At 34.6% G+C, this 22104-nt stretch overlaps 1 protein-coding gene across 1 annotated transcript in view; it reads right to left on the bottom strand.

The window, feature by feature from the left end:
- The window catches only part of NCOA1 (nuclear receptor coactivator 1), a 275560-nt gene that overhangs the window by 122978 nt on the left and 130478 nt on the right, over positions 1-22104 (bottom strand). The window contains exon 4 of the mRNA XM_025354227.1: positions 4068-4224. The gene's annotated coding sequence lies outside the window, so the exon portion shown is untranslated. The remainder of the gene's footprint in view (positions 1-4067; positions 4225-22104) is intronic.

Here is a 22104-nt window from a genome sequence, read left to right as displayed (position 1 = left end):
ACGCATTTTGTAAAGTACAGCTTAAAACCTAAGTCATCTTACTTGATTCATTTATATTTGGCATTATTTTATTGATATCCACTGAAAAATGAAAAAAAAAAAAAATCCCAAGCATTTCATGTAAATGGCTGGTTAAATAGCATCAATATCCTCTTAATGCTAACACTAAATGTGGCTAGCTATATTCCTTCTGCTGCAATGACCAGCTAAAAAGACTAACTTGGAACAAGTGAAACTCAAATTCCATTTTCCAGGGTTCTCAATAGCAAAATAATTATGAAAACAGAATAATAACAATAAAAATAATGCTCATACATTTTAAACTGGAGATGCAGACTTTTAAATTTTTAGAATAAGGACCCCTGCAATTGTCACCCAGTAAAGTACTTCTCAAATATTTAGACGATAGGCCACTTTAGTGGTATAAGCATGCTTATCCTTCCAGTTGCTACTTTCACATTATAAAGTCCATAGTAACAAATGATTTGAGAGAAACAAAATAAAAAGTTTGTAAGTTAAAATATAAGCCCATTAATACTCATCTAACTAAAGGATGTGACAATATTTTATATATATTGAACATGTACTATATGTTTTATATGCATTAATTCACTTATTCCTCACAACTGCCCTATGAAGTATATATTATTTCCATTTTGACAGTTTTATCATACTAATAAACTATGCTCTGATGATGATGATGATGATAATGAATACTAACACTTTAATAAGATTTACTATATGCCAATCACTGTTCTAAGCACCTAACCTATGTTAATTAATTCCCTCATAAACCTTATAACTCATTTACTCATGAACATCAGGTAGGTAATATTAAAATCTATTTTAGTGATGAGAAAACTGAGGCATGGACAAGTTACTTAATCTGCCCAACCACTTAAATGGCAGAGGAAGAAACACGTCTTAGGTAATCTGGTTCCAGAATTTGTATACACTTTAAGTTATACCACTAACCTATGGTCACATAACTAATAAATAGAAAAGTCATCAATATAGCCCCAATCTTTTGGCTTGGCCTCCACATCAAAACATTTCCCTAATATACCCAGTAAGAGACTTACAGAAAAGGTGACATTAAAATATACCACATCTAAAAACTAGGTAGTATATAAGGTACTCAAATACATAAGCAAAGAATCTTTTCTATTCTTAGTCCAAACATCACATGAAAATAAAGTTATTCATATAGCTAATCATGACTTACCTTCTATGGTACGCTATAATATAAAACCAATTATTTATTATAAGATGTCAAGGACTTTAAAATAAAATGCACTGTTCCATCAAAATCAAAAGTTCTGCTTTTGCAAACCCTAATTTTTGTTCCAAAGTTTATAAATCTTGGATTCTAAAATTTTATATATATATGTATGTGCGTGTGTAATTCCTTTCAGTAATATCTAAATTATCTTAGTGATTCTACTTTCTAGAATTTTCCTTGTCCCAATAGACTGTATCCTGAAAACTCTTTGTAGGCTTTGTTATTTAAGATATCCTTCTCAGTAAAAAAAAAAAAAGAAAAAAGAAAAATCCATGAATCTCCATCTCATATCACAGTCTTTTTAGGAAAGAAATAGGTGGAAACAGACAATCCTGAAATGATGACCACTGTACAAAATAGCTGGCCTGTACTCTTCTCCAACGTTATTATCATGGAAGGTCCTATTATGAAAAACAAATAAAAGCTAATAAACTATTCCAGGTTAAAGGAAACCAAACAAATGTGACAACTGTGCAATTTATGATTGTGAATCAGACCAACTGTAAAATTTTAATATGAACTATATATTAGATAACAGCAATGTTTCTTGAATTGATTATTATATTGTGGTTAAGTAGGAAATATTTTAGAGTGAAGGATCATGATTGTCTACAACTTTTTCTCAAATGGTTCATCATCATCACTGTAATGGTAAAGGGGGAAGGGGAAAAGGAAAAGTAAATACAGAGAGAGATAAAGCAAATTCCATAAAATGTTTGTAATGGTGAAACTGGGCAATGGGCATGCAGATGTTCAGTCTAGCAATTTTGTAACTATTTGGTACATGTGCAATTGTTTTTAATGTTAAGAAGAAATCAAAAAGATTAAAAATGTCATAATGAGGAAAATATGACTTCAGAGTCACTCCGTGAACAGTGAGGAAAGACAGACACCAAGCTAATGTTCAGTCACTGCATTATTCTATCAATTTTCTCTCCCTTTCTCTTTCATAAAGTCGAGGTACTAACGTTCCTTTCCTGAAAACTCTTAAAGACATGGCTCTCCTACTTAATTAAAATTTCTCTTTATGATAATACATCCTACTCCGCAAAACTTTCTTTTTTAATCAGAATACTTAATTCATTTATCGCTTCTTAGGGAGAAACAACAGTCTGATTGGAAACAACAGAAATCATAAATTAATACAGGTTGAACATCCCAAGTCCAAAATCTGATACACTCCACAATCTGAAGCTTTTTGAGCACCAATATGATACTCAAAGGAAATGCTCACGGGAGCATGTAGGATTTCAGATTTCGGATGCTCAGCTGATAAGTATACCGCAAATATTTTAAAATCCAAAATATGGAACATTTCTAGTGACAAGCATTTCAGATATGGGGCACTCAACGTGTAAATACAAATGTATCATCAGTTAATAAAAGCCAGAAACCGAGAGTTGTGTTTGCTCTAGAAACTGATGAAAAAAAAAATTTTTTTTTTTTGAGAGGAGTCTCGCTCTGTCACCCAGGCTGGAGTGCAGTGGCTTGATCTTGGCTCACCGCAAGCTCTGTCTCCCAGGTTCACACCATTCTCCAGCCTCAGCCTCCCAAGTAGCTGGGACTACAGGTGCCTGCCACCACACCGGGGTTTTTTTGGGTATTTTTAGTGGAGACGGGGTTTCACCGTGTTAGCCAGGATGGTCTCAATCTCCTGACCTCATGATCCACCCGTCTCAGCGTCCCTTGAAGTGCTGGGATTACAGGTGTGAGCCACCGCGCCTAGCCAAAACTGATGAAATTTTAAAGAGGCAGAGATAGTAAGATTAGATGAATACCTTCTTAAATAATTTTGTACCTCTAGTCCTTGCTTTAAAGCTCTCTGCCAACTTCCAAACTCACTGTTAATTCCAAACACAGGCATTGTTGGCCAACTAAATTTTACTGCCTTTAACTTCAATGATCTATAAAACCCCACGCTCTAGGTTGACAGGTATCACTTTCCATGGTGACAACTGTCTCCTCCTTTAAAAGTGAATGGGCGTGCAGCTGTGGCACATGGATGAAGAGGATTTCTGGGGTGGTGGTATTGTTCTACTTCTTAATCCAGGCAATGTTTACACAAATATGTTCAGTACATAATAAAAAGTTATATGCTTATAATTTTTTATTTTTATCTATGTATAATTCAATTAAAAGCCTATTAATTAACACATTTTCTCCTGGAAGTTTTCTCTTACTGATTTATCAGTTTCTGATCACTCTTCAACTCTTTTATCTACTGTCTTGGCTTGGTGCATGTTTATTTTTCTACTGCTCCCATTAGCATGTTCATGGATATACAGGTTCTATTCAGCTAGCTCACAAACTCTAAAACAGTAACAATGTAAAAATGCCCATATGGACACTATATATACATAAATTACAAAGGTATATATTATATGGGTATACCTACATACTATACAGGTATACTTATAATTATATAGGTATATATTATGTAATTTTATGCATATATGTATAAAATTAACTGGATATATATTAGAAATATACGAAGCAAATCTGGAGATGGTTTACTACAGTTTTTCTGCTGCCATTTTCAGTTCAGTAAGGACTTTGAGGGTCTCATCATAAGTGATTTCAACATACACTAAAATAGCTCATAAAGTGTACCCTAGAATTTTCCTATCATTTTCATTTGGGAATGTCAGCACCTGTTTTACACTAACCTTGAAGCATCCCAGATCAAACACATATTTCCATAAAAGATAACAGTCAACAGGTAATCATTTTCCTTCCATACTTTTGCAGAGACAAAGCTCTTTAAAAATAGAACTATAATTCCTACCTGGGAGACTTCTTTGTTCATAATGAATCCTCAAAACAGATATGGTCAAATCTCGTGTTCCAGAGGGTAGCTTCCTGGGGAATGGGATAATGATGTTTTCCAGAGATGGCTCTAGTCTCTTCACTCTCACCTCATTTAAGGCCAATTATATAAACAACTAGAATAAAAAGACAAAAATAAAAGCAGAAGGGATGTTAGATTGCCATTTTATTCTCCAATTAATAATAAAGGTCAGATATGCTAGAAAAAGAAAAAAATGCAACTTTCAGAGTGAAATGGAAAAATATTTCCAAAAGACAATGGATACAGATCTCATTTTACAGCTTAAGTACTCCTGTGTGAGAATGATGCTTAGGTAAAACATAATTGCATTCTACCCTTAAACTTCTGAAACACTCATTTATATGTCTTTTAAAAGTTGTTTTGGGCTGCATTTGTGTATTTATCCTTTTTCCTACTTACAAATTCTGATTTTTTCATATTTTCAGTTATCACATAATTATTTAGTTATGTAACACTCCTATAATATTTTATCTTCAAATTTCTAATTGAAAAAGTTTACAAACATTTTGTATTTGTAATACTTCAAAAAGATGGTAGTTGACGTCTGGTTCTAGTAATGATGAACTACCTTATATCGAACTAATTTGCCCACGGATAACAGTTATAAACTCTGGACAAAACATAAAAAACAACTGTTTGAAGAAATTGGAAAGTGACCAAAGTGGACAGAAATTGTAGGGGTTCTGATCATTGAAAGAAAGGAATTATGTTGAGTGAGATACACACTTATGAGACTCTCCTGGAAGGGAACTCTTTCCAGCACTCCCACTTAAGCTCAGAGAGACTAGGTTTAAATGAGAAAACCACAGTCTTATTGGCTTGAGGCATTAAAGAATGTAAATCAGAGCTAAAAGGAAGCTGGAAATTGAGTAGACTAGATTACAGATCTTACTTGAATTTTGCCAGTTTTTGCATGCACTCATTTTTTGTATGTCTTTTTTACAATTCTATGACATTTTAGCACATGTACAGATTCATGTAACTATACCACAATGAGATTCACTGCTCCATCACCACAGGTGAATTGTTTCATGCTGTTTATACCCCTTTCCTTAACTCTTGACAACTGCAATCTGTTCCCTATTTCTATAATTTTTGTCACTTTGAGAATACTACATAAATTGAATCATATAGCATGGAATCTTTTCAAGTTGGCTTTTCTAAATTTATTTTATTTATTTATTTTTATTATACTTTAAGTTCTAGGGTACATGTTCACACAGCATAATGCCCTTGAGATCCAACCAGTTTGGTGCATGTATCAATAGTTCATTCCTTTTTATTGCTCCATGGTACAGTGGTGCCACAGTTTTTTTCACTATTTGTCCTGTAAAGTGCATTTGGGTTGTGTTTAGTTTTTGGCTATTATAAATAAAGCTGCTATGAATATTTGTGTACAGGCTTTTGTAAAAACATTCGTTTTCATTTCAATGCCTGGGACTGTAATTGCTGAGTTGTATAGTTAAGTGTATGTTTACTAGTCAGTAATTTAGTTGTCTACTAAAAGATAAATCAGTACTCTTCAAAAAGAGTTAACAATCCACAATGTCATCCACAACATCCAGTATGCAATAAAAAATTACTAAACATGCAAAGAAGCTAGAAAATGTAACTCCAGATCAGGAGAAAAGGTGGTCGACAGCAGCACACCACAAGTTGATTTAGGTGTTGGAAATACCTAACAAAGATGTGAATGTAGCTATTATAAATATGTTTAAAGATTTTAAATATATATGTATATTTTATTTATATATAATGGGTAAACACACGAGAAATACTGGCAGCAAATGGAAACTGAGAAAGAAATAAATGGAAGTTCAAGAGCTAGATCATTCAATAGCAAATTTCAAGATTCACTGGCCAGACTTAACAACAGTAGATTTGTGACAGCAGAAAAACAAGTCAGTGAACTTGAAATGAAAATAATACCAAGTCTGAAGAAGAAAGAGAAAAGAAACCACACAACCACACATACCCTTTCTATAATCTGGAGAAAACACACACACACACACACACACACACACACACACACACACACACACACGCCTTCTGTAATCTGTTGGCAATACCAAGCATGTAATTGATGAGAGGAGAAAGATACTGGGGCAGAAATAGTATTATGCGGAAATAATGATTGAAAATTTTCAAAATTTGGTGAAAAATAAACTGTCAGATCCAGTGTGTCTCAATAAATCCCACTCAGAATAAATACAGAGACACCAACTCTGGCAAAGTCAAGTCAAACCACTAAAAAAAAATTAACATAAAATTTTGAAACTAGCTTGGTCAAGGTAGCACATCACACACAAGAAAACAAAGATATAAATGGTAACTGATTTCTCATTGGTAACAACAGAGGCAAGAAGATAATGGAATAATTTCTTCCATTAAAATACTGAAGGCGGGGTAGCCCTATCAACTCACAATTCTATATCCAGCAAAAATATCCTTCAAAAAACTGAAGGCAAAATGAAAAACACTTTAACATAACCAAACATAATCTGTTATAAGATTAATATATAAGAAATACTAAAGGAACTTTTTCAGGCTGAAGAGAAATGATGCTAGGTAAAGTCAGATCTACAAAACAGAAGCAAAAGCATCAGAAATCACAAATACGAGGGTAAATAAAAAGGACTACGTATTTTTTACTCTTTAAAAGATGTATGTATTCTTTCTTTAAAAGATAAGTGATTACATAAAATATATTTAAAAATATAAAATATTGTGGCATTTGTAATGTATTAAATGTTAATTATATTACAATAATAACACAAAGGATGGGAAGGTATAAATGCAATTATACTGTTGCAAGTCTCTTAAATTTCACTATTACAACATTAACTATAAATAAATTTATAAATTAAGGATATATATTGTAATTCCTAGAGCAGCCACTTAAAAATTATAAAAGAGTAGTGTTCAAAAGGTTATAGGGAATTTGAAAATATAAGAAAGTATAGCTAAAAAGTTAACAGGAATTATCAGTACTCTACTAAAAAATATTTGGTTAACCCAAAAGAAGACACGAAAATAGGAAAAGAAGAACAAGGAACAAATGGTATCTTAAACCCAACCATATTAATTACATTAAATATAAAATAACTAAACATTACAATTAAAAGATGGAAACTAGAGTAAAAGCAAACCCACACTATAAGCTGTCAATAAGAGATATAGTTTAAATATAAAGACACAAATAGGTTGAAAGTTTAAAAAATGGAAAAGAATATATTACACAAACAGCAAACATAAGAAAGCAATATAAATATCAGCAAAAGTAGACTTCAGGACTAGGAATGTAACTAAAGATAAAAAGGGAAGTTTCATAAAAGAGTCAATGCATCAGGAAGACAGAATCATAATTTTAAAGAAATTTTTAATTGTTTTAGAGACGGGGTCTTGCCCAGGCTGGTCTTGAGCTCCCAGGCTTAAGTGATCCTCCTACTATGGCCTCCCAAAGTGCTAGGATTATAGGTGTGAGCCACCATGCCCAGAATCATAAGTTATGCAAATAATAACAGAGCTTCAAAATAAATGAAGCATAAACTAACAGAACTTAAAAGAGAAATAGAAAAATCCATACATATCATTGAAGATTTTAACATTCCTCTCTCAATAATAGATTTTTAAAAACCAGTAAGGAAATAGGAGATTTGACGAACAGTGATAACTAGCTTGTCCTAAATGAACATTCATAGAACAGTACATCCAACAACTGGCAAATGTACATTTATTTGCAAGTGCACATGAAACTATTATTCAACATGAAACAAATGGTGAACCATTTTTTATATAACACATTTCTAAAGATTTAAATCTTAAAGGGTATGTTCTCTCACTACTATGGAATTAGAAACCATTAACATATCCAGAAAAGTCTTAAATACGTAGAAATTTGACAACATACCTGTTAATGACCTACAGTGAAAGAAGAAAATGCAATGGAAATTAGAAAACAAGTGAAACTGAAATAAAGTAAACAAATGACATCAACATTAGTTGAATGACTCTGAAGCTGCATTTATACTCTGCATACACATACACACACACACACACACACACTTTTTTTTTTTTTTTTTTTTTTTGAGACAGAGTCTCGCATTGTCGCCTGGACTGGAGTGGAGCGACACGATCTCGGCTCACTGCAACCTCCGCTTTCCAGGTTCAAGCGATTCTTCTGCCTCAGCCTCCCAAGTAGCTGGGATTACAGATGCCCATCACCACGCCTGGCTAATTTTTTGTATTTTTAGTAGAGGCAGGCTTTCATTATGTTGGTCAGGCTGGTCTTGAACTCCTGACCTCATGATTCACCTGCCTCGGCCTCCCAAAGTGCTGGGATTACAGGCGTGAGCCACTACGCCCGGCCTATACTCTGCTTACAGTTTTTAAAAAGTTCAAAATCACAGATATAAACTAAAAATAATACATTTAATATTATAATCAATGGAATAAATATGGACAACTGAAAAAAACTAAAAGTTGTTTTTTTGAAAAGGTAAAAAATTGATAAAACTTTAGCAAGATTGATCAAGAAAAAGTTACCAACACAAATTACTAATACTAGAAATGTGACGGATGTCACCACAGATCGTACAAATACAGTGTTCTGAACAACATTATACAAATCAACTCAGTAACTGACATAAAATGAAAAATCTCAAGAAATTAAAATTTTATTTTATTTATTTATTTATTATTATTATTATACTTTAAGTTCTAGGGTACATGTGCATAACGTGCAGGTTTGTTACATATGTATACTTGTGCCATGTTGCTGTGCTGCACCCATCAACTCATCAGCACCCATCAACTCGTCATTTACATCAGGTATAACTCCCAATGCAATCCCTCCCCCCTCCCCCCTCCCCATGATAGGCCCCCATGTGTGATGTTCCCCTTTCCGAGTCCAAGTCATCTCATTGTTCAGTTCCCACCTATGAGTGAGAACATGTGGTGTTTGGTTTTCTGTCCTTGTGATAGTTTGCTAAGAATGATGGTTTCCAGCTGCATCCATGTCCCTAACAAAGGACACAAACTCATCCTTTTTTATGGCTGCATAGTATTCCATGGTGTATATGTGCCACATTTTCTTAATCCAGTCTGTCACTGATGGACATTTGGGTTGATTCCAAGTCTTCGCTATTGTGAATAGTGCCGCAATAAACATACGTGTGCATGTGTCTTTATAGCAGCATGATTTATAATCCTTTGGGTATATACCCAGTAATGGGATGGCTGGGTCATATGGTACATCTAGTTCTAGATCCTTGAGGAGTCGCCATACTGTTTTCCATAATGGTTGAACTAGTTTACAATCCCACCAACAGTGTAAAACTGTTCCTATTTCTCCACATCCTCTCCAGCACCTGTTGTCTCCTGACTTTTTAATGATCGCCTTTCTAACTGGTGTGAGATGGTATCTCATTGTGGTTTTGATTTGCATTTCTCTGATGGCCAGTGATGATGAGCATTTTTTCATGTGTCTGTTGGCTGTATGAATGTCTTCTTTTGAGAAATGTCTGTTCATACCCTTTGCCCACTTTTTGATGGGGTTCAGCAAAGTCTCAGGATACAAAATTAATGTGCAAAAATCACAAGCATTCGTATACACCAGTAACAGACAAACAGAGAGCCAAATCATGAATGAACTTCCATTCACAATTGCTTCAAAGAGAATAAAATACCTAGGAATCCAACTTACAAGGGATGTAAAGGACCTCTTCAAGGAGAACTACAAACCACTGCTCAGTGAAATAAAAGAGGACACAAACAAATGGAAGAACATACCATGCTCATGGATAGGAAGAATCAATATCGTGAAAATGGCCATACTGCCCAAGGTAATTTATAGATTCAATGCCATCCCCATCAAGCTACCAATGAGTTTCTTCACAGAATTGGAAAAAACTGCTTTAAAGTTCATATGGAACCAAAAAAGAGCCCGCATCTCCAAGACAATCCTAAGTCAAAAGAACAAAGCTGGAGGCATCATGCTACCTGACTTCAAACTATACTACAAGGCTGCAGTAACCAAAACAGCATGGTACTGGTACCAAAACAGAGATATAGACCAATGGAACAGAACAGAGTCCTCAGAAATAACACCACACATCTACAGCCATCTGATCTTTGACAAACCTGAGAGAAACAAGAAATGGGGAAAGGATTCCCTATTTAATAAATGGTGCTGGGAAAATTGGCTAGCCATAAGTAGAAAGCTGAAACTGGATCCTTTCCTTACTCCTTATACGAAAATTAATTCAAGATGGATTAGAGACTTAAATGTTAGACCTAATACCATAAAAACCCTAGAGGAAAACCTAGGTAGTACCATTCAGGACATAGGCATGGGCAAAGACTTCATGTCTAAAACACCAAAAGCAACGGCAGCAAAAGCCAAAATTGACAAATGGGATCTCATTAAACTAAAGAGCTTCTGCACAGCAAAAGAAACTACCATCAGAGTGAACAGGCAACCTACAGAATGGGAGAAAATTTTTGCAATCTACTCATCTGACAAAGGGCTAATATCCAGAACCTACAAAGAACTCAAACAAATTTATTTTATTTATTAAAATAACCACAGAAAGAAACAGACTGTACGTATTAAATACATTTGTAATTAAAAACAAAACAAAACTCCAGGTCCAAATGGCATCACAGGTGAGCTGTATCCAACATTTAAGGAAGTAATAACAGCAATCTTACACACTTCCAGGAAAGTAGGAGAGGGATATTTCCCAATGTGTTTTATTAGGCTAGCAGAACCCTAATACTAAGACCTGGCAAAGATATTACCAGAAAAGAAAATCAGCCTCATGAGTACAGATTTATAAAAAAAAAAAAAACCAAATTGAATCCAGACATATATAAGAACAGACTATTATCAAGTGGTATACCCAAGGATTTAAAATTCAAAAACCAATCTTCTGATGGAGATTAACATCCAGAATATACAAGGAACTCAACAGCAACAACAACAACGATCCGATTTAAAAAATGGGCAAATAATCTGAACAGGCATTTCTCAAAAGACATACAAATGGCCAAAAGAAGTCATACAAATATATGAAAACATGTTCAACATCATTAATCATCAGGGAGATACAAATCAAAACCACAATGAGGTAATCATCTCATCCCAGTTAGGATGATAGCTATTATCAAAAAGATAAAAAATAACAAATGCTGATGAGGATGTGGAGAAAAGAGAACTCTTAAACACTGTTGGTGGGAATGTAAACCAGTACAACCACTATGGAGAACAGTATGGAGGTTCCTCAAAAGAAAAGAAACTACAAATAGAACTACCATATAATACAGCAATCCCACTACTTGGCATTTAGCCAAAGAAAAGGAAATCAGTATATCAAAGAGACATGTGCACTATCATGTTGACTGCAACACTATTTACAATAGCTAAGATACGGAATCAACCTGGGTGTCTAACAACAGATGAATGGATAAAGAAAATGTAGCATAGATACATAATAGAGTACTATTCAGCCATAAAAAAGAATGAAATCCTGCTATTCATGGCAATGTGACTGGAATTGGAAGAAATAAGCCAGAAACAGAAAATTAAGCATCACATGTTCTCACTCCTATGTGGAAGCTTAAAAAAAAAAAAAAAAGTTGATCTCATAGAAATAAAAGTAGAATATAAGATACTAGAGGCTGGGAAGCATAGGGGGAAGAGGGATAAGGATAGAGAGAGATTTGTTGAAGGATACAAAATTATAGCTGGATAGGAGGAATAAGTCCTAGTGTTCTATACCACTGTTGGATAACTACAGTAAACAATATATTGTGTAGTTTCGGCCGGGTGCAGTGGCTCACGCCTGTAATCCCAGCACTTTGGGAGGCCGAGGCGGGTGGATCACCTGAGGTCGGGAGTTTAAGATCAGCCTGACCAACATGGAGAAACCCTGTCTTTACTAAAAAATACAAAATTAGCCACACGTGGTGTTGTACGCCTGTAATTCCAGCTACTTGGGAGGCTGAGGCAAGAGAATGGCTTGAACCGGAAGGTGGAGGTGGCGGTGAGCCGAGATCACGCCATTGCACTCCAGCCTGGGCAACAAGAGCAAAACTCCACCTGAAAAAACAAAACAAAACAGAAAACCCCAATATACTGTATAGTTTCGAACAGCTAGAAGGAAGATAATGAATGCGTGCAACATAAAGAAATGATAAATGTGTGAGATGATGGATAGGCTATTAATAATTACCCTGAGCTGATCACCATACATTATATGTATCAGACATCACTATCTATCCCATAAATATGTACAATTATTATTTGTAAATTTAAAAATTAACATAAAAAATTTAAATCTAAATAATTTACCATATTAACAGAATCTTAAAAAAAATCCCAATGGATGCGGAAAAAGCATCTGAGAAAAATCAGCACCCATTCATGATAAAACTCTCAGTAAGCTGAAAGTTAAAAGTTATTCCTTCAATCTGATAAGGAGGATAAATGAAAAACCTACAGCTAGTACTTTATACAATGGTAAAATATTGCAAGTTCTCATAATACTGTGTTCAAGTCAAGAATGTTCACTCTCCCCACTTCTATTCATCATTGTGTTGAATATAGTGGAGCTCCTCCTACTTAGAGCAAAAAGGTCAGAAAAAGAAATAAAAGTTAGGGAAGAAAGAATTAAAATTGTCTTTATTTACTTAAAAATGAATTTTTGGTCAATAATTTTAAGGAATCTGAGAACCAATTATTAGAATTAGGCGAATTTGGCAAGGTGAATATACTATACAAAGGTGAATACAATAAAGTGAATTTAGTAAGGTGACTATCAATTGTTTCTATACAAATGTAGCAAACAATTGGAAAATAACATTTAAAAACAATTTTATTTTTTATTTATAATAGCATTAAAAACAAAATACTTAGGAATTAATTTAATAAAACCTACGGCAAGACTTAAAACTTTGCTGAAAGACACAAAAAGAGATCTAAAAAACACTGATTTAACATGTTCATGGGTTTAAAGACTGAATAGTGTGAAGACGTTAGTCCACTCCCAGATTAATTCATATATTCAAAAACAAAATGAATGGTTTACTTTATGCATATCTGATGTATTTTACTATCAATAAATACAAACCTATTTTTAACAATACATTTGTAATTGTTTTTTAATGTCTGTTTTGGGTTTTTGCTTTTTATAAAAAAACTATATTTTCTCTAAATCATGATGATTTCCCCAATGGTGAATTCCATATTAAGGTGGAATGTTCAATGTTAGCAAACTGAATTGCTCCTATCAACTGGATCCTGACCTCTTACTGCCCCTCCCAATTCAATGCTTTTTATATTTTCAATATTTTTTTCTTTCCTTGACTTAAACTCATACTTCGAAAACTCAAAGAAACTTAAACTTCCAGCTCTTCATATTGGCTTATAGTTAAACTATTAAAGAAAGGGATTTATAGTTAGATTAGCCCATTGTTCTCATTGTATATGTCTAGTTTACCTGCATTTGTAATAAAGTTAATGCCCTAAAACACTTCATAGGGGATGATATTCCTTTTGATTACTACTTTGTAATTGATAAGTAGTCATTATATATGGCAAAGATAGTCATCCACAAACCCAGGTTCTGTCTTCTTATTTGACTTCCAAGAAAAGGCACTCCCGAAAATCATTTGTGTACTTTACCATGTTAGCCAAATAATACCACCATCTTTTATAAAACCTGAGAGTTTTCATGAGTACATTATTTATTTAGAGTACTTTTTCAAAACCAAACAGTAACTAAAGTCAGATGGATTCCTACTAATGATTCAGGGTCCCCAGAACAGCTTGCTCATACTGACGAACTCATGGCCAGTCATGCAAGGGAACAGGGAAACCATGCTGATGGGAGGCTGAGCACAGTCACTTAGGGACTGCACGAAGGCAGAAAAGTACATGATGAATCCATATTCAAAAAAGATATGCAGATGGTGAGAAGTGAAAAATATAAAAACCAAGAGATAGGTGACACATAGAGACCAAAAAAGGAGAACTATGAAGGAATAGGGGGGAAAGAATGATGCAGATCATCTGATGTTTGTTATTATGGAATCAGTAAGATTATTCTTCTAAATATTAATTATTTAGTAATTATTACATGATTAATACATGATCACCTGTGCAATCCAGAGTTCAATATTTTGAAAGTGTTTTCTAGGGCAAGTATAGGGTACCTCACACCTGTAATCCCAACATTTTGGGAGGCCCAGGCAGGAAGATCACTTGAGGCCAGGAGTTTGAGAACAGCCTGGGCAACAAAGTGAGGCCCGGTCTCTACAAAACAATTTAAAAATAAGCCAGGCAAGGTGGTGTGTGCCTGTAGTCCTGGCTACTCAGTTGAGGGGCTGAAATGGGAGCATCGCTTGGGCCCAGGAGTTGAAGGCTGCTGCGAGCTATGATTGTGCCACTGCACTCCAGCCTGGGCGAAAGAGCATGATCTTGTCTCGGTGGTGGGGGTGGGGTGGGGGGGCGGTGTTCCTCCCCTAGGAATCCAGGGTAGGAGACCTGAGACAGATGGAGCAAACCCTTAATAAACCCCCACAGCTATTGGACATGCCTGAAGCTTCCAATTCCTAGTTTTAAATTGTCTCTCATGGGTAAAGGCCCTTCTATCTTCATTGTCTGCTTCTGATGCAGGATTTTGTCATATGTACTGGCTAATGCAGTACCTCAATTCCCATTTAAGAATCAGATGAGAAAGCAAGGTGACAGAAGACTGCCTATAACGTACCTAACACATAAAAGGAGTAAAAAGGAAATCTAGAAAACACTCTTGCTTTGTTATTTTGGAGTTAGGCAAAGGGCCAGAATTTAAAGCTATAAAGAAAAACACAACAACTAAATACATATAGATCTATTACTCAGAAGTAACAACAGTAAACATTGTGATATATTTATTTTCTTTTTAAAGAAATGAAGCATCACCAATAAAGCTAAAGTCCCCACACTCAGAGCCCACCCTGTTCCTTCCCCCTCCCCTTGATAGAGGTAACCATTATTATGAATTTGGTACATATCCTTTTGGTCAATTTTTTATATCATTTTTAGACATACATATATCCATAAACAATGTAATGTTTTATGTTTTGAAATACACGTTTAAAATGTATATATACCATACATATTCTGCATTTTGCTGACTTCATACATTATGTTTTGGAGTTCTATCCATGTTGAAGTGTGCATGTGTTCTGTTCATATATGTATGTGAATATACCACATCTTAGCCATTTCTGTATTTAGGTTGTCCATAGTTTTTATTACTACAAATAATGGCTCAATGAATGTTCTTACACACAGCATCTTGTTCAGATCTTTATATGCATAAGTACAAGAATTTCTAATGGCAATATCCAGAAGTAGAATTTCTAGATTGTAATATTTGCATATGTACAACTCCACTTGCCATCTGGCAAACCGTTTACCAAAATAATTGTTTCAGACTTCCACCAGAGTGTGGTTTGAGAGAGCCATTTTCCCCATATCCTTCCCAATTCTTGATATAATTAATTTTTTTACCCTATCAAATGGATGAAAAACAGTATCTCCTTTCAATTTGCATTTCCCTGAATATTATGGAGCCTAGGCATCTAAGTTTGCTTTTTATATTTCCTATTCTTTAAATGAGCATTGGTCTCTTTTCATCCATTACACTAGGCACTCAATAAGCACTTTGCTTTCAATTATGAGAAATTTTCTTGAATTATACTATTCATTTTTTCTTTCTTTTCATTTATTGTTTTCCCTTTTTTGGAATGTTTAACAATACAAAGCTGGCCCTCCTGGACTAGTATCTTTATTTTATCTTCTGTTTATTATTTCTTTGCCCTTTTGCTCTACTTTCTAGAAAAATTTCCTCAACTTATTGTCCAATATTTCTTTGAGTTTTTCTTTTCTACTACATGTTCTCAACAGGTAAAAATTCTTTTTTGCTCTCTGAATGTTCTTTTTAAAATATCCCATTCTAGCTTTATGGGTGCAGCATCCAGTCTTTCTGCATGTACATACCTGGGTACTTGTATATATGTGTGTGTGTGTGTGTGTATGTATGTATATGTATCTATATATGGCTGTATGTGTACGTGTGTGTATGTTTATATGTGTGTACATGCATACATATACATAAAGTTTTCTAGGCGGCATGGTCTATTTTCTCCATTTTTTTTTTTCTATTTGCTTATTTTGGTTTCTGTTATTCATATTAGAAGCTTTCCTCAGATGCCCAGTGGTAGTCAGTTCTCTGGGTACACAAAGTTGATTGAAAGCTCTAGTTACATACATGGGGCTTATCGATTATGACCTTCCCTACAACTGGGCAATCTGTCCAGGCTCTTTGTGAGGACACAGATATTTATGTGAGAAACCTGGCTCCCATTTTCTAATGCTTAGCTTATTTTTCAAACACCTGTATACAGGCAAAGTAGTTTCATATTGTTAACCTATACCCCTAGAAGAAACAAACTTACCAAGTGGAGTACAGTATTTATGTATAGTTATTTTTGTCTTTAGGTTTTTCTCCTTGAGTTGGTGAGATTCCCAAAAAGATTCCTCCTGTTTCCTGCCTGGATGCTAAAGGGCCTAGTTTTCAATTTGGGAGCCAGTAACAGAAAAGGGGGCCAGGAGTTCTGAGCACTGGAAATGTCAATACTCAATTTCTCTCCACCTTCAATGTGACTGGTGTCCACTAGCCAAGAGACCCTCTGTTTTAATGTGGAAGATGGACCTCAAGTCTCCCACCTGTCAGGATGGGAGAAGTGCATAAGCACAGTGACAAAGAGAGGAGATCAGGGCAACTAACGGCTTTTTAAAAAGCTTTTAAACCATCTTCCTCATTCTAGTTCACTTCCCTTCTTAACTTCCAGAGTTACATAATAATACTACTATCTGAGCCTTTTGAAGATTCACCAGTATCAGTTCAACTGGTCATCAGATTTCTTCCCTTAAAAGTGGCTTTTTCAAGTTTAGTGAGATTGCTACTACTACTCCAGCTATTCTACCCCTTCAAAAAATTTGTCATATTCCCTCCCATTCTCCTAGTCTCCCCAGATTTATGACTTTTTAAAAATCCTTACTTATCCTATTTTTGTTGTTAACTAAACTGTTGTTTTGAGAGGAAACAATACTAAGTGCTCAATCTACCACTTTTACCCTGAATCAAAGACTATATATTATTATTTCTAACATTTTATTTATTTCAGTCTTCCTGTTATTTTGTAATTATTCAAAAATTTTTACTTCATGTATATATTATCACCTTAATCTTTTTGAGAATTTAAAAATCCACTTTCCTGACATTCTTGAGAACCCGTAAGCAACAGAAATTACTCAATAACATAAAGAATTATATGACAGAAACAGAGTTAACCATTGGCAGCAAGGCTACTGCAAAGGTTTGGGGAAAAGAACCAGCTTTCGACAAAGAGAATGTCCTTCTGTACACACAAGCTGAAACCATGGACTATGACTTTTAAAAGGCAGGAAAAAAAATCCATTACTGCCTTATGATATGCCTGTCAAAAGAAATTGTGGTTTAATGTTCTCTCTCTTTTTTATCACTGTTCTTAAGTCTATTTTATCTAAGTATCGCTTAATGCTCTCTCTTGTAAGGAAGTAAAAAAACAAACTTACCAACTAGAGTACAGTATTTATTACCTGAAGGACAGTAAATTCTCTCACCCCGGTATACTAACTGTGAGGTGTGATGAAAGTTTATTATCAAAAACAATTAAAATACCAATGATTTACATATTATTTACTTAAAATTAGAGTAGATTCAAGATTATTATAATGTGGCTTTAACTTATCTTCTTTAGGATATACTTTTTGATGGGGAGAGAAAAGAATAAAGTTAGTCAAAATTCCCAGTGTTCTGGGACTCACAGTTTAGGTTAGCTATACTGCCATCCGGTAGTGAGTCACTATAAATAAACCATTAACACTAATGGCAATTATAAATTATTTTGGTGGCATGGAGTTACAATTCCATAGTAACTTACTATTTTACCCCAAATAAAATTTAAAAAGAAGGTGCCTGAAAAAGAAGGTGTTATGAGATCAAATTTTGGGTGAAAAAATGCAAGATTTTAATAAAAGAATGAAGAAAGAATATTACCAACTTTCTTATTAATGATGACACAAGTCGTGCTCTCCAAATTGAAGACGAAAAAGATTTAAATAAAATTTGAAATCAAACCATCCATATTAATGTTAAAAACACTGTAAACATTGAAAATGCTGTAAATTATTCGATACATGTATAAAGTTTATTTGACTTTTCCATAGACTTTAAAATAAAGTTGTTTGCTTTTTGTAGTAGAATAGCAGTGCCAGGCCTCTGAGCCCAAGCTAAGCCATCATATCCCCTGTGACCTGCACGTATACATCCAGATGGCCTGAAGCAACTGAAGATCCACAAAAGAAGTGAAAATAGCCTTAACTGATGACATTCCACCACTATAATTTGTTTCTGCCCCACCCTAACTGATCAATGTACTTTGTAATCCTCCCCTACCCTTAAGAAGGTTCTTTGTAATTCTCCCCATCCTTGAGAATGTACTTTGCAAGATCCACCCCCTGACTGCAAAACATTGCTCCTAACTCCACCACCTATCCCAAAACCTGTAAGAACTAATGATAATTTACCACCCTTTGCTGACTCTCTTTTTGGTGCAGTCCACCTGCACCCAGGTGAAATAAACAGCCATGTTGCTCACACAAAGCCTGTTTGGTGGTCTCTTCACATGGACACATAAGACAAGCAGTATTTACTTATTTTTTTATCTTTCACTTTAATAAAAGTGATTTGTTTTTATGATTACAAAATGCTTTTATGAAAAACTTGCAGTCTCTCTCCAGAAAAGAACTCATTTATTCACATAATTTTTTAGGTGACTTTAAAAATCTAAGAATTCATGAGTGCTGTTAGAAGACATAATTGCATTATGTTGGAAAGATATGAAACCTGTTGCTGCTCTGTGGCCAGAGCAAGAATTGCAAGTAATATATCTGAGCACTGTTAGTAAGTGGCAAGAATTCCACCAGTAATAAAGAGAACCACCACCTCAGAGAAAGTCTCTTGGATATGTGCAACAAGACATATGAAGAACAATGTTCATGCTAACAAAGTTTATAAGAGCAAAAAATAGGAACAACTCAAATGCCCATCAATAATAGAATCTGGTATATTAATACAATAAAACTTCACACCAGTGAAATAAATAAACAGCTTCAGTTATCCACATCTGCCTACAGGTAACCACATTCCCTTCTTATAACCAAGACAGTATAGCATTAAGATTAAAAGTATAGATTCTGGAGTCCAACTCCATTTATAGCTTTTTGACCTTAATCTTTCCATGCCTCCATTTCCTCATCTACAAAAAGTGGGATAACACTTGTACCTAGTCAAGAATTGTTCAGAAAGTAAAGATTTAATATTTTTAAGTTACTTAAAACAGTGTCTGGCACATGATAAACAACATGAAAGTGTTTGATTAATAATAACCAGACTACAGCCAACTAAATTTAATTTAGTCTAATTTGTCTTCTACTTGGCAGCCACCTTTCTAATAAATGATGGCAGCATCATGTTTTCCCTTAGCTTTTCCCTGACTTGGGTTTCACACATTCCTTTAATTATTCATTATATCCTCCTGTTTCAATAACATATATTCAGGAGATATTAGGTATCTTTTTTTTTTTTTCCCCAAATCTCAATGTTTCTAGGAAGAGATTAAAGTTTACATTCTAAGTTTAATGATAAAGTGTAAAAAAAAACCCAAAAAACCCAAACAGTACAGTAAGAAGTCAACCCAGAGTATTTCGTTATATCTTAATTTTTACTTCTTGTTCCTTTTGAAAAAAGGTAGATTATAAACTTTTATAAACTGGGTGTTTAAAAGTCTGTGTATCAACTACTAAATCTAAAATATTCATGACTCTTACATGCATCATTATATTCATGTTAAAGAGGAAAGCACTAGTAGATTTCAATATTACTAATTCTGGGTACAGTATAAACACATCTATTTTGAAGACAAACTATTCTCAAGAGTGTTGCTACTTTTTTCAATGCTCTGTTATAAGTGCCTGCAAGCATTTGCCTATTTATTAAGTTCTAAACTAAATTCCTCCACTCTCCTTTACTTTTCCCCATCCACAAAAAGGTACCTTCATATCCATTCAATCGCTGCTACCCAAATCCCAGATATCACCACCCTTTAAAGTTTTACACTATCACACCTTATATATTCAATCATCAAGCCCCACCTTATCTATTCCCCTGCACACACACAAATCCAGGATCCTATTCCTGCTTACACACCCCTTCCACAGGGTTTTATCTCACTTATGATAAAATCCAAAACTCACAGCATAGCCACTCTCCCCAAAGCATACTATGCTTTAACCACATTGGTCTTTATTAAAAGTTTCTCCTATTCCCCAATCTTTCTTCCTTACTCTATGGCCTTACCTACAATATATTACCTGCTGTGAATAATCCCTCATACCTTCTTCATCTATCCAATTCCTATTCATTCTTCAAACTTCAGCTAAAATTCTACTTCTCTTAACCCAGTAATCTAAATGAGCCTCCATGTACTTTCATGACATTTTCTACTTTTTCTTCACAACATTTTTTCCACTATTTTTATTTACATATTCGTTGTATCATTATGTGTTTATTGCGTATCTCTCTCACTCAACTGTAAGCTCCACGTAGGTATTTTTAATCTGGAGCAGAGTAGATACACAATATTAAAAAAAATTAATATATGGAATTAATGAACTGCTCTAACTCAACAATCCTAACATAGTTAAAAGCTCAAAGAGAATAAGCTCTGATCATTAAACTGGTCAAAGAACATTACAAATTTTTCTATGCAAACCCATGAGCTTCAGAATAATGGCATGGGGTGGGGTACATACCAGATTTTTTTTTTCTGAGATGGAGTTTTGCTTTTGTTACCCAGGCTAGAGTGCAATGGCGCAATCTCAGCTCACTGCAACCTCTGCCTCCCAGGTTCAAGCAATTCTCCTGCCTCAGCCTCCCGAGTAGCTGGGGTTATAGGAACCCGCCACCACACCCAGTTAATTTTTGTGTTTTTAGTAGAGACAGGGTTTCAACATGTTGGCCAAGCTGGTCTCGAACTCTTGACCTCAGGTCCTCTACCCGCCTCGGCCTCCCAAAGTGCTGGGATTACAGGTGTGAGCTACCGTGCCCGGCCTCCCAGATCATTAATATAAGGAATTAGGCACAGATTTGAAGGTGAGAATAGAGGGAGGGAGGAAAACTAAAGCACAATTAGTACAACTGCTAGATTAGCTTCTACTACTAGGAGGAAGAGCATTTTTGTATCATCATTCTGCAACACAATTTCTCTCTGTATTTGCCACAAGGCAAGAGAAAACAAGATGTCAGAGAAAATCCACACTCAAAAAGCTAAAAATTAAACCTAACACCTAAACTATAAGTGTTTAGTTCTTTCCTAAAGAACAACTCTACTTAATCAAAAAGCTTCTACTGAGGACCATCAAAACCAAGTTGTTCTAAATCTCCAAAACATTATGACAGGATACTTAGATAGGATTTTAATTTCCAATATAGGTTTTATATGTATTACAAGATGGCATTCTACTAAGGCCCAAGAAAAGGTAAATATTAAATCTCTTTAGGTGACAGTTAAAACTGGCATATACTTTATCAGATAACTGTTTGCATTACTAATTTTTTCTATGTGCAGGTTCTATCTACTCTACCACACTGTTAACTGACAACGACAGTCTTACCAGTTCTTTGTACCCCTTAAGGATAGCAAAGAACAGCTACTAAAGTTAACAGTAAAACTATCTGTTTCCAAGTATTTAGATTTATTTTTATCATATTTCTAAATTACATATTACCTTTTAAAGTAGAGTACTGACCAGCATATG

The sequence above is a fragment of the Theropithecus gelada genome, chromosome 13, assembly GCF_003255815.1.
Source record: "Theropithecus gelada isolate Dixy chromosome 13, Tgel_1.0, whole genome shotgun sequence".
NCBI classification, from domain to species: domain Eukaryota; kingdom Metazoa; phylum Chordata; class Mammalia; order Primates; family Cercopithecidae; genus Theropithecus; species Theropithecus gelada.
This window is presented reverse-complemented; position numbering and strand designations above follow the sequence as displayed.